Source organism: Pipistrellus hanaki (genome assembly GCF_964339955.1).
Source record: "Pipistrellus hanaki genome assembly, chromosome: 2".
Taxonomy (NCBI): Eukaryota; Metazoa; Chordata; class Mammalia; order Chiroptera; family Vespertilionidae; genus Pipistrellus; species Pipistrellus hanaki.
The window spans coordinates 86771815-86786167 of NC_140504.1; positions in this window are offsets into that span (position 1 = coordinate 86771815).

Here is a 14353-nt window from a genome sequence, read left to right on the forward strand (position 1 = left end):
TGCAGGCATATCCCCAGTAGGGGGTGTGCAAGAGGCAGCTGGTCGATGTTTCTCTCTCATTGACGTTTCTAGCTCTCTATCTCTCTCCCTTCCTCTCTGTAAAAGAATCAATAAAATATATATTTTAAAAATAGGAAAATCAAACTTTTGAAACAGAGCAACATGCATTTAATATAACATTACTTAAGAATAAATACTTAAACAAAAGAAACTAATATATAATTGATTTCAATGTTAATTCTAAACCTTTTTCAGTATAAACAGAATAAAATTCTCAGCTAGAGAAAACACACTTGAAAGACAAATAACCTTAAATTTATTGGTGTTGTTATTAAAATCTCCTTTATTAAGATTTATTTGTATTTAAGTATATTGACAGATAACAAAGAAATATGCAGAATCGTCTTCAAATCCCACATGAGGAATAATGGACTCTTCAACTGATATATAGGAGGATGGATTATTTTAAGAGCTTTATATTACCTGGGACAAATAGCTTTATACATAAAGTCATTTATTTGTTTTTCTCTCTAAAAGTAGTCCCACAAGGAGATTGCATCCAGGCATTTAATGACTTCTCACTTCTTTATCTTTTACCTGGTTATCAAAAGCATTTGACACTGCTGTTCTCAACTTTCTTTGTCTGGAAACACTCATTTCTCCTTGACCTCTCAATAGTATTAAACTTTGTTGGCCACAAAGGAGACATAAAAATTTCTACATATAGATGATTTGCAGCGAGATTGTAAGAGCTCCATTTGTTAATAGTTAGTAAACCCCTTCTCTAGATTAGTTCAACCACAGGATTTAAGAGAGGTGTCTAGAAATGTTGGTGAATTCTGTTTTCTATTCTCCTCTCACCCAGACTAAAATGATATTAGTAATGACACATTTTCCTGCAGCTATCAAAGGTCGGTGTTCTTTGTTATTTAATGTAAGGTTATTTCCTTAATTTTGGATAAATAAGTTAAACTCTATTTTAAAAATGCTGAAACATGTATATAAGCAATTGGAAGTCAGATTTATTTTTATATTGGTTCTTTTTTGTTTGGCATAGCCAAATTTTCTTTTTTATGTCCTGCTTTAAGTGAAGTCAATTTTAACAAGAATTCTGTGTCATAAAATAGAAAACTTATAAACACAAAATGCAAATTATATTTCTTTATGATAACATTACTGAGCTTTAGTTCATACCATGGCATTTATTCATTTCAAGTATACAATCAATAGCTTTTTGTATATTATCAAAGATGTGAAACTGTTACCCCAAGTTTCTGATAAAGAAAGTTTGTATTAATTAGCGGTCTGACCAATATCCCTAAAGCCCTCTTCCTCAAGTCCTATGCAACCACAAATGTACTTCTGTATCTATATGTGAACAAAAAGGGACCAATGTTTACCTGACTAACTCAGGGAAGGGCTTCCTGGCAGCCTTGCAAACACACCAGTCAGCAGCTGTGCATCACTGCAGGTTGTCCAGGACCAAACCAGAGAGGGTTGGACCTGCATTACCACCATTTGCCCACCATCCAGAACTGAAATATCATTGTTGACATATACACATAAGGAACTGTTTAACATTGAAATTGGGTCTCAAAAGAACTGATGGCCCAGAAAGAAGCTCACTACAGACTGATTCATATGCCTTTCAGCATAATGATTATTGTTTGTCTCATTTTTGATTCTTATAAGTATATTTCCAGTAGGACATGATCTCACTCATCTAGGGAAAATGGTGAACAATATAGACTGATGAACAAGAGCAGACCCAGAGATAAGGAGCTATGGGTCAGACTGTTGGACCTCAAAAGGAGGGTGGGAATAAAAGGGAGAGATCAACAAAGGACTTATGTGCACACATATGAGCCTAACCAGTGGTAAAGGACAATAGAGGGGGTGGGAACATGAGTGTGTGGGGGTATTGGAATGGGAGTTTGAGGACAAATATGTGATACCTTAATCAATAAAGAAATTAATTTAAAAAAGAGAAAAGAAAAAGAGAAAAAAAAGCAGCATATCCAAACACCTGCCACCAGCCTGATTCGTGTGTCTCCATACTTCAGCTTTTCAATGCTTTGTATGTCTCAGTTCTCTTTTCTCTTTCCTTCCAGTTGTAGGACATTAACTCAGCCAGCTTTCCTGTGGTTCTGGGTGATAGACGTTTTGTCTTTTAGTTGTAGTCTTGAAATTGTTGTGTGAGGCAGCAGTTTAGGTGTTTATCTATGCTGTCATCTTGGTTTCTCCATCTATAGAGGTTCTATAAATTATGAATTAATTTAGCCTCAATATGTATATTATTGAATTAACAAAGTATAATTTGTATACTCTATGGGTTTCCCAAATACAAATTTGTGAGATTTTTTATTATTCCACTATTTATACATTTCAGTAATTTCAAGGTTTGAAAATCTAGATTTATGAAAATGGTAATTCTCTTTTTAGATATATTATGAAATATATAAATCAAGATTTTCTTATTATTCTTACATTATTTTTATAAATCCATATGATGTGATTTTTATTTACCTTGCCAGCTGTTTTAGATGGCTGTGTGGGACCATCTTTACTCAGGGATTGCTGGAGAGTCAATTGCAGTAACATCAATAAGGCTAGATTGCCTAAAAGTCACTGAGTGAAAGATTATTAATACTGACTAGGGGCCCAGTGTAAGAATTCATGCACCATGAAAAAACTGAGGACCTTGAAACTGGAGTAGGCAAAGGGGCAGGTCTCAGACCCTCCTGCTGTAGCTCCTGGTCCCCTGTCTGCTGGCAGCCCTGCTCCCACCACAACTGCTCCCACACACTGAAGGCACAGGCCCCCCTCACACCACTGCTGGCGCTGGCCCAGATTGCCCTGTTCCATCAGCAGATGCAAATGGGGACAGTGCTGTCAGTGGGTGTGAGTGGTGACTGCTGCCCTGATCACCCCTCAGGAGCATGGGGAGGTGGAGAAGCCTTCAGGGGAAATCAGGGCTGCCAGATGCTGCTCATACCTGCTAATGGGGCTGAGTGATTGGGACTGGCACTGGGCAAAGGCAGAGGGTGTAAGCAGCAGCTCTGGCACGGGCTGCAGGTGTGAGCGGGGCCAGCACCAGCAGTAGGTGTGAGTGCCAGGCAGGACCATGGTACATGGCTGCAAAGAATTTTCAGTAACCAGCAGAGGCTTTCTCCAATGACAGCAACTAGCACCCTGCCTTGGTCTGGTGCTCCTCCCTGCTCACCTGATCCACCATCCCGTCATGGCCAATGCCCACCATGTTTCGCACATGTCTCCTGATAGTCAGCGCACCTTATGGAGACTGGTTGGTTGTTTCGATTGTTCCACAGTTCAGTCTATTTGCATATTAGCCTTTTATTATATAGGATGAGGCTGAAACAAGGTTGAATCTTGGAAGAAAATGCCTTTTCATTTAGGAAGTGAAGATAGTAAGGAGCAATAAGATTGAGAATACTGACATGAAATGAAAAAATATATTTAAAAAAATTATTCAATATAAACAATTAAGCACTGCTATTGCAAATTGTTGTCAGTAGATTCACTTTAATTGTTGTTTTTGGTATTTTACAGGAGACCAATGATAGTTGCCTAAATGAAATTAAAGTTCTACATTAAAAAAATCTAATACAGTAACAAAATATAATTTATAAACTATATTTCACATCTAATAGCATTTGCTAGAGAAAGTTGTTTACAAAGATCATTTAAAATTGAAGTAATGTTCAATGATTCTCCATGAATTAAATGATGATGGGAAATGTAATACTTATTTTAGAAGGAAAAATGTTTTATTGTTCTTATTTAAGTGGATACAATAAATTCCATAAAAATTTTTAATTTTGTTTAAAATTGGTAATGTTGAATTAGAAGAATAAGTAATGTAAACAGATAAATATTTATCATTGATTTTTATGCAAGTTCAGAATAAAACTAAAGATAATATTTTAAATGTAATTGAATAAAATAACTACTTTTTATAATAAATATAATTGATCATTTGGCAAATTCAAAAATATGTAAAAACAAAATGAATTAATGGTTATATTTATGCATGCTTGCAATAATCAGTTGGGGTTTATAATGTGTCAATTTAAATATATTTGAATTTTAATATATAGGATATTGAAATTTTAAAAAATATTTGTGAGTATAGCAGAATGCAATGTAGAATTATAACTTCTCAAGATAGTTTACAGATAAGTTTTGTTCTTATTTTTTTTTCTACCAATCCACATACTTCATTGTCAATTTTATATACATTAAATATTATATTATGTGATATTAGGATTTTTCATATATATGTCTGCATATGCTATTTTTAAAGGGCAAATCTTCACTGTTTTTGCACAGCATAATGGTACATTTAATAGTTACACAAAACTAAACAACATCAAAGTATATTTCCCCAGCTTTTAATCAATAATTGGTTGTGAAAGACTTTTGAATTTGAAAAATTTGACCCTCAATATATCTGGGAACATCTGAAGTGTTCTTGCTTTGGGTTAAAAAATAATCTGATTCCCCCAGAGCTCCAGTACTCCAACAGTCAAATATGGCTTTTTTGTTCTCCACAGGGAACACCACTCCTGCGGTAGAGTGTCTGGCATAGTGTGGATTCATGTTGTTCTTCTGACTACAGTCCCTGCCCAAGTTAGCTATGACTTCTTCTCCAGGTCCTCATGTCTTTGGGGAAGTCTATGTGTCTGGTGGGAAGAGAGACAAATAGTGGCTTCTTTATTTTATAATTGATTAGGGGGACTCAATACTCTTAAATATCTGTTTGATATTTGCATATTTTTTTTTTTTTTTTTAGGTCTTTTTCTCACAAATTGGCCAATGCCATTTAAAAAATATACTGATGGTATTTTATAGAATAACATTTTAAATTTGAATGACAATAAAAGTAAAATGCTTGCCATAGGGGTGAAAAAACATGTATCATAATTTACAGATTATTTAAATATTCCACAATTTAACTCAGAGAATCAATATTAAAGAAACAATTTTCTCTTAATGGCCACTTTTATTAAACAATTAGAAATCCCAAGTTAAAAAAAAAATCTATGCTTTGGCAATAGTTATAATGAGCCTTGTGTTTTATATTTATTATCATATTCCATTCACTACTTAATTGAATGACAAAATCTGGTATTGTTTCAGAAGATATAACTTGTTCAAGGTCACATGTCTATTAAATGGTAAAGCCAAAATATAAACACAGATCTGACATTTCAAAGTGTTTCATCTTCCCACAATGATAGGATGCTTCCCTTCAGAAAATATAGCTCCTGGCCAAATTTCTACAATATCAGCATTTAATTTAATTACTAAAATTTCACTGCGTTTCAATAAAAGAGATGCAATATTTTTCAAGTGAAAAGAAATTAAGTTGATGCTTCTATGAGCAATGTTAGATATACCCCCAAAGATTATTAAGTATATATAATAGTTTAGAAAATAATTGTTCTCTTGGTGTCAAATATATTAAAAATATAACCTGAATATTGTTAACCTTTTTGTCATATTTATCCTATATAATCACAACGTAAAAAATATTATTTGGTTTGGGGAAAACAGAATGAAAACTTATAAAAACATTCTTATCTTCACTTAACCCTAACCCATTTGAAAAGTATCTTTAATATAATTGTGTCATTAAATCACAGAAATGGAAATTATGTTAACAGCAGGATGTTATCTCTTATTGAGGGCGAGCAGCAGGGTTGCTGCTAATGAGAACTTCATCAACTTACCAGTAAAAGGTCAGTCCACAGAGCTCTCTACCCAACATATCCCGAGTAGTCTTTTTTCCCCCTTTGATGGCATATCACAATGAAAAGCTAGACTTATATGTGGATATATCATAATGAATCACTCTACTTGACAAGAAATATATAATTTTAACATGTCTATTGAAGTTGGTACATATTTAGAAGTTAATTTCTTTCCCTAAAAGGAATATTTGGCTTGTTTTGTTGACTTTTTATCATTGCTGTTGTTTGTTTTTAATCTTTTGATATTATATTTAAACTAGAGGCCTGATGCACAAAATTCCTGCAAGGGTTTGGCCCTTGCAGTTGTGGCAGCTTGCCTGGGCCCTCGCAACCCGAGCTTCATCCAGAAGATTGTCTGGAAGGTCATTCAGCTGTCCAGTCTATTTAGCATATTACCCTTTTGTTATTATAGACTAGAGGCCCAGTCCACAAAATGTTTGCACTGCGGGGGTAGAAGGGGAGAGGGAGGGAAGATCCTCTCAGCCAATTCTGCACCCTCTCACAATCCAGGATCACTGGCTCCTAATTGCTCACCTATCTGCCCGCCTGATCACTCCTAACTGCCCCCACTGCCAGCCTGGTCACCCTCAATTGCCCCCCCTGCCAGCCTGGTCACCCTTAACTACCTCCTCTACCAGCCTGGTTGTCCCTCACTGTGCCACTCTACTGGCCTTGCCGCCCCACATAGCCTGCTCTCAGTCATTTGGTCTCTCCTCACTAATGCCCCTTCTGTTTTGGTCGCTCCATGCAGCCTGATGCTTAGTTGATTGGTCATCTGTCACTAACCCCCTTGCCGGTTTGGTCATCCCATGCATCCTGTTTGGTCATCTGTTTGGTTGTTTCAGTTGCAACAGTCTCTTAGGCTTTTATATATATAGATGGGTCCTTGGTTCAAGAACTTGGAAGGGATAAAGGCATTTTAAACATTGGTTAGGGCATGGATAAAGATAGGGCTTCATACAGACTGATCTAATTCATATTCTTATTCTACTGGAGGCCCAATGCATGAAATTTCTGCAAGGTTAGACTTTCCTTCCCCCAGGTGCCAGCACTGGCAGCCCTATGGCATCTGGGATTGGGGCTTCCCTTGGTGGCCTGGGCCTCCCTCTCCAAGGAGATCATGGGTGGATGGCCGGGTCCCCGACCAATCACATCGTACCCCCTTTGGCTGGCCTGGCACCAGTGGGTGTCATAGCATAGTCATCTGGAAGGTCATCTGGGAGGTCATTCGGTTTAATTAGCCTATTATGCTGTTATTATTATAGATTACTTTCCTGCTCTACAAACATAAAAACAATAGTGTAATTAAAATAACCATTATTTATTGTGAGGTTATTTCTCCCATAAACTAGTCCAAATGTTTTATAAGCACCTTTTATTTTATATTCACAGCAAGCTTATAGCAATTATAAGGATTCATTTTCATTTGCTTTTCTGCAGATTTTTGAGGACTGCCTTGAAGAACATAAGAGTTCACTGAATATATTACCTAATAATAGATAAACATGTAAATTGACTGTACCTTTGCTACGCCCATAGCAAATCAGAGTGAGTATGCAAATTAACTCCCCAAAAGATGACAGTTAATTTGCATACATAGATGCCCAGCGCCTGTGTCCCAGGAACATCTGGCACCCAGGTCACTGTGAGGTAAGACCGCATAGGCCCAGAACAGCTTGGGAAGGGCCTGAACCAGGGGGCTCCTCGACAGGCCAAGCCTGCAATCGGAACAATGGGGCAGAAGCAAAGCCTGTAATCGATAGCAGGGAGCTGGGGCTCCGCTCCTGCGATCAATTGCAGGGAATTGGGGGTCCAATCACAGGGAGCTGGAGGGCCCTTCCCAGACCTAAAATTTTGGCCAGAGGCTTTCTGCCTGGGCTGGACCCAGCCTGTGATTGGTGTGAACTATAGAGGAAACACCTTTTCTGACTGCACATTGGCTAAGCTCCCTATATGCCACTGATAATATTCTTAGTAACTCGGGTAATAAGAATCCAAAAAGGTGACCTAGGGCTTTTCCACCACACTTCTGGAGATAAAAAGCTAAGGTCCGCTGCTGGTGGGCTAAGAAATGTCATATCCTGCCCTAACTGGGTTGACTTGGTGGATAATGCCTCAGCCTGCTGACAGCAGGGTCTGGGTTCGATACTGATCAAGAGAATGTACCTAGGTTGCAGGCTCCTCCTGGTTGGAGCTCAGGTCAGGGCTCATGTAGGAGGTAACCAATCAAAGTGTTCCTCTCACTTTAATCTTTCTCTATGTCTCTCCCTTTCTCTTCCACATTCTCTAAAAATCAATGGAAACATATTCTCAGGTGAGGATAAAAAAAAAGAAAGAAAGAAATGCATATTCTATGAAAGACACATCTTGAAAATGCCTAAAGAAAGTTGTCATTTTTTATGGTGAAGGGACTGGAGTCCTTGTTAATGAAAACACCTTGGTGGCTCTGGTGACTGGCAGTGGCCTCAGTATGAGAGAGCGGGCAGTTGGACTGAGGAACCCCACACCCCCCAGTGCATTAATTTCGTGCACAGGGTCACATAAAGTTTAAATTGCTTTAATATCAAATATGTTTTCAGAGTCTTGTTCTCTCTGTTCTTTTGGCACTCCCATAATTCTGATGTTGGTGTGCTTGAAGTTGTCCCAGAGGCTTCTTATACTATTTTCAACTTTCTGGATTCTCTTCTCTTCTTGCTTCTCCGGAAGAGTGTCTTTTGCTTCTTTGTATTCCAAATCTTTGACTTGATTCTTGTGTTCTTCTAGTCTGCTGTTGGGTCTCTGAATAATATTTTTTATTTCAGTCAGTGTATGTTTAATTTCTAGTTGGTTTAATTTCTTTTTCATATCCTTGAGGGTCTTGTTAAATTTATTGGCCTTTTCTAGGAAATTCTTGAAAAACCTTATAACCATGGTTTTGAATTCTATATCCATTCTTTTGTTCTCCTCCATTTCTTTTGTTTGAGATCTCCTTCCTTTTCTTGGCATTTTCGCTGCTTGTGCAAAAGCAGCTGTGTGGAGCCTGGGCTATTTTGTAGAATGTGTGGGGCGGGGCTTCAGGGCTGGGCGGGGTCTCAGGACATCACTACGCTGGGGCTTGGCTAACAGCGTTGGCTGCTGTCAGCCCTCTCTGCCTTTCAGAGTTTCTAAGTCCCCGTGTCCTTGCGCTCCCTCATAGTAAACGATGATTGCTGCATACACCTCTGCAAAAATGTCACCCTCACTTTCGGACCTGGTGGTCGACAGATCAGTTTCTCCCCATAGATGTCTGGGTTCCCAGCGTCACCCCAGAAACTGGATTTCAAAGTGATCGGGAGCTTATTTCCCTTCTGGTTGAAAAAAAGCCGCACGCCCAGTGCCTGCCACCAGCCTGATTTGTGTGCCTCCATACCTAGGCTTTTCAGCTTTTCAGCACTTGTGCTTCTTTCTCTTTCAGCCAGCTTCCTCATGGTTTTGGGTGATAGACATTTTGTTTTTTAGTTGTAGTTTTGAAATTGTTGTGCGAGGCAGCAGATTAGTTGTTCACCTACACAGCCATCCTGGTTTTCCTCTGCATTCTCTTTCTTTAAAAAAATATTTTTATTGATTTAAGAGAGTACATTAGAGGAAGAGATAGAAACATCAATGATGAGAGAGAATCATTATCGGCTGTCTCCAGCACACCCCCTACTGGGGTTGAGCCTTCAATCTGGGCAGGTGCCCTGACCTGGGAACTGAACCATGACCTCCTGGTTCATAAGTCTAGGTTCAACCACTGAGCCACACCAAACAGACTGTATTCTCTTTCAAGTGTTAATTTCAAATAATTGTACTTTAGAAAGTCCTTAATAACTATCTTCTCAATTACTCATTCATTCAATCCATTCAGCATATATTTATTTTGCATCTATATATGCCAAGAACTTTCCTAGTTGCTGCAAATGCATCTGAGAATTAAATCCACACTTTCATGGCGTTAACATTCACCTGGGAGCAAACAGAACATAACAAGTCAATGTATATTGTATAGGGGTAATAAGTGCTTTAAAAAATAATAAAGCTGCTTAATAGCATGGGAAATAGAGGGATGGTGTGAGATACTATTTTAGATAAGAAAGCATTTAGGCAGAGATCTGAATAAATGAATGAATGAAACGTTCAAATACATTAGGGAGAAAAATTTAAACCATAGGAAATATACATAAATGTAAAACCTGTGATTTGGAAGCAGGTTTGGCATATTAAAGGATGTCAAAAAAGACCTGTGACTGAGTGAAGAGACAGGAGGTATAGTATGAAGTGAAAGAGGGGGTCCTGAAAACAATCATGCAGGATCTTGTATGCCAGGGTGATGGCATGAATGAATTGGGAACTTATGGGAGAACTTTTTTTTTTTTTTTTTATCAGAAGAGTAAAATGATCTAGTATATATATTCATTGAAAAATGAGCACTGCTATGCTGAAAGTAGCCCTGCTATAAATCAACTTGAAAAAAGATAATTGAGAAGGGTATAATTATATATATATATATATATATATATATATATATATATATATATAGCCTAATATGCTAAGTGTCCAGGCTGATGGTCAGCCATTCAACCAATCAAAGCGCATTATGCTAATAATATACTAAGGCTGCTCAACTGCTCAGTATGACTCGCACTGACAACCAGGGGGCAGATGGTAGTACTAGTAGCTTAGCTTACTGCTGGGGTCTGGCTAATTGGGACCGAGTGAGACAGATCAGATACACTCTGGAGCCCTCCTGCGGTCCCTGCCTGGCTGCTCAACCTCCTATGTCTCTCCCTGGCCCCAGTAATGCACCGATGGGGTCCCTCAGCCTGGCCTGTACCCTCTTATAATCTGGGACTTTACAGGATATGTCAGAAAGCTGGTTTTGGCCCAATCCCGCAGGCCAGGCTGAGTGACCCTACTGGTGCATGAATTTGTGCATCAGGCCTCTAGTTCTAAAATAATATGTTAACTAGTGACTCATTCAAGTTATACATTTTTTTTTTCATATCCAATCTACTCAGCTATAAGAATATAAATCTCTATCTACCCATCTGTTTTTTGTTTGTTTTTTGTATGCTTAAAGAATAGTTAATAATGGAAAATATCACATAATTATTAGTCCCATAGTTTTTAAATAGGAATATCCTTATTAATATTTCAGTAATGTGGTTTAAAAAATAAAATGTCAATAAGTTAATTATACCTTAATAATGCTCTGAAACATGCTTTTTTTCTTCTTTATTGAATAAAGTATTACATATGTGTCCTTAACCCCCCAATGCCTCCCACCACCACCACCTCCTGCTCATACCCTCAACCCCTGGTGTCTGTATCCACTGGTTAGGCTTATATGCATGAATACAAATCCTTTGGTTGATCTCTCCCCCTTACTCCCACCCTCCACTACCTTACCTCTGAGGTTTGATGGTCTGATCAATACTTCTCTGTCTCTGGATCTGTTTCTGTTTATCAGTTTATGTTATTCATTATATTCCACAAATTAGTGAGATTATGTGATATTTCTATTTCTATGACTGACTCATTTTGCTTAGCATAATTCTCTCCAAGTCCATCCATGCTGTTGCAAATGGTAGGAGTTCCTTCTTTTTTATAGCAGCATAGTATTCCATTGTGTAGATGTGCCACTGTTTTTAATCCACTCATCTGCTGATGGGCGCTTAAGCTGTTTCCAAATCTTACCTATGGTAAATTGTGCTGCTATGAACATTTGGGTGCATATGTTCTTTCTCATTGGTGTTTCTAGTTTCTTGGGATAAATTTCTAGAAGTGGGATCACTGGGTCAAATGAGAATTCCATTTTTAGTTTAGTTCCATTTTGAGAAAATGCCATACTGTTCCCCAGAGTGGCTGCACCAGTCTGCATTTCCTCCAGCAGTGCACAAGGGTTCCTTTTTTTCCACATCCTTGCCAGCACTTGTCTTTGCTGATTTGTTGATGATAGCTATTCTGACAGGTGTGAAATGGTACCTCATTGTTGTTTTGATTTGCATCTCTCAGATGATTACTGTACCCATCTGTTTTATTAATGTCACAAAATAAAAGATAAACAACTATATATTTTTTAAATTGAAGTGAAGAACACTTGTCAATATGTTTACTTTTTAATTATCATAGAATAATCAACATAATAAATGCATCTTTTAACTTTAGAAAATGCTTTTTTCATAGATTGATTCATTTTCTGTCTTAGAGGAGAACTGTTGTGATTTAAATTTATATTTACTGCTATTTATATTCTCCCCCTTTTACTTTTAAAACATTTATTTATACTAAACCTCTTTTTATGTCTATTTTATAACTGCCCAATTAATTTTGATTGTACTAAAGTGAAAATAAGTAGGCACATAACATAGGCACTATACTGTCAGCCATGCTTTCCCAGGTACAAAGCATCAAATAGAGCATATTTCCTTTCCGTGTTCTACTGTTTAGTAGGAAATAAAATATTAATAGTTATAACAGTATATAAACAGTGAAAAATGTAAGATAAAAAACTTCTTTGACTAAGTAGCTGTGGACATATTGAGATGGTTCTTACTTTAAAATAGACATATTTAGAACTATGCAATAAAATCCTTTTTCTTTTTTAATATATATATATATATATATATATATATATATATATATATATATATTTAGAGAGGAAGGGAGAGGGATAGAGAGATAGAAACATCAATGATGAGAGAGAATCATTGATTGGCAGCCTCCTGCACACCCCCTAATGGGGATTGAGCCTGCAACCAAGGCTTGTGCCTTGGGCTGGAATCGAACCTGGGACCCTTCAGCCTGCCGGCTGACATTCTATCATTTGAGCTAAAAGGCTAGGCCATAGTTGGCAAACTGAGGCTCGCAAGCCACATGCGGTTCTGTGGCCCCTTGAGTGTGGCTCTTCCACTAAATACCACAGTCTGGGCAAGTTTATGTTGAAGAAGTGGCATTAGAAGAAGTTTAAGTTTAAAAAATTTGGCTCTCAAAAGAAATTTCAACCATTGTACTGTTGATATTTGGCTCTGTTGACTAATGAGTTTGCAGACCACTGGGCTAGGGGCAATAAAATCCTTTTTCATCTATTGCTAAAAATAGAATGTTTCTTCAGATATGTCATAAACATACATATTATAAAAATGTGTATATATTAGAAAGTCTGTAAATATACATATTTGTTAATGTAATATGAAATGTTTGTTTTATTGCATAATTCCAAGTTGTGTCTATTTTTCAAGAAACCTGAGCTCAGAAGTGGATCTCAATGAATTTGTATCTAAATAAGGGAAGATATTGTTCACCAATTCGAAAATGTCAGAGAAAATTCCCCATAGCAAGGAGGTTATTTAATAAATAAAATATGAAAAGAATATCTAAGAAAGATCTGCAATAATTTGAATTGTTTGTAATATTATTTGTTTTAATCATACAGGCAAAGAAAACTATAAATAACATATGTAACTAAGTAAATCAAAGAAGTTTTATAGTATTTCCAAAGTAAATTATTTGGGGCTTGTACTGTATTGAAAATTGATTGTTTTTTTATTTTTTTAATAGGTACTTGGTCACTTGGTTATTTAAAAAAATATATTTGTGTTGATTTCAGAGAGGAAAGAAGAGGGAGAAAGAGATAGAAATAATTAGAGAGAAAATTGATTTTCTGCATCCTCCATACCTATCCCACATTGGGTATAGAGCCTGCTACCCTGGCATGTGCCCTGACCAGGAATCAAACCATGACCTCTTGGTTCATAGGTCAATGCTCAACCACTGACCACTGAGCCATGCTGGCCCTGTGCTTTTGTTTTCGTTTTTTAAAGAAAGCCTGAGCCCAAGCTATTTCAGAATCTGTAATGTTTGGTGCCTATATATTAATTTGTGTTTACCTAGTGCTATTACTACAAGAGAAACATATTTTTTAAATAAAACAAATTTAAGTATAAGAGGAATCTCTTACACAGGAAAGAATATGATTACATTTTTGTTTGTCTGTGTGTGTGTGTTTACTCTGTTTTAAAGGATGCATTTATTGGCTTGCTTTTATTTGTATGAGGATAAATCCTGTTCAACTTCGTATTTGACTTCTTATTCAAATGGCTTTGTAAGACTACACAGAATAGAGATACTGTGTTTCCCCAAAAATAAGACATCCTCCGAAAAGAAAACCTAGCGCATGGAAAGATAAGACATCCCCTGAAAATAAGACCTAGCGTAACTTTGGGAGAAAAAATTAATATAAGACACTGTCTTATTTTCGGGAAACAGGGTAGCTATAATACATTTTAAATTATTTTAAAGGTAAACAACAATGTGGGAAAGCATGATATATTATTTCTCTCTCTACCCAGGAAAATTGGGTTACCATTTTTCCCAAATTAAAATAATAATGACTGAGCATTTATTATTAGTTTATTACAATTTAAGCATTGGGTAGTTACATGCTTGGAATTAATAATCCCTCTCAATATATCAACTAAATAAATACTACTGTCATTTTCATTTTACCAATAGAGAGACTGAGGCTCAAAGAAGATGGGTCCTTTTCCAAAGATCACATAAACATGGAGAGGTAAACATTC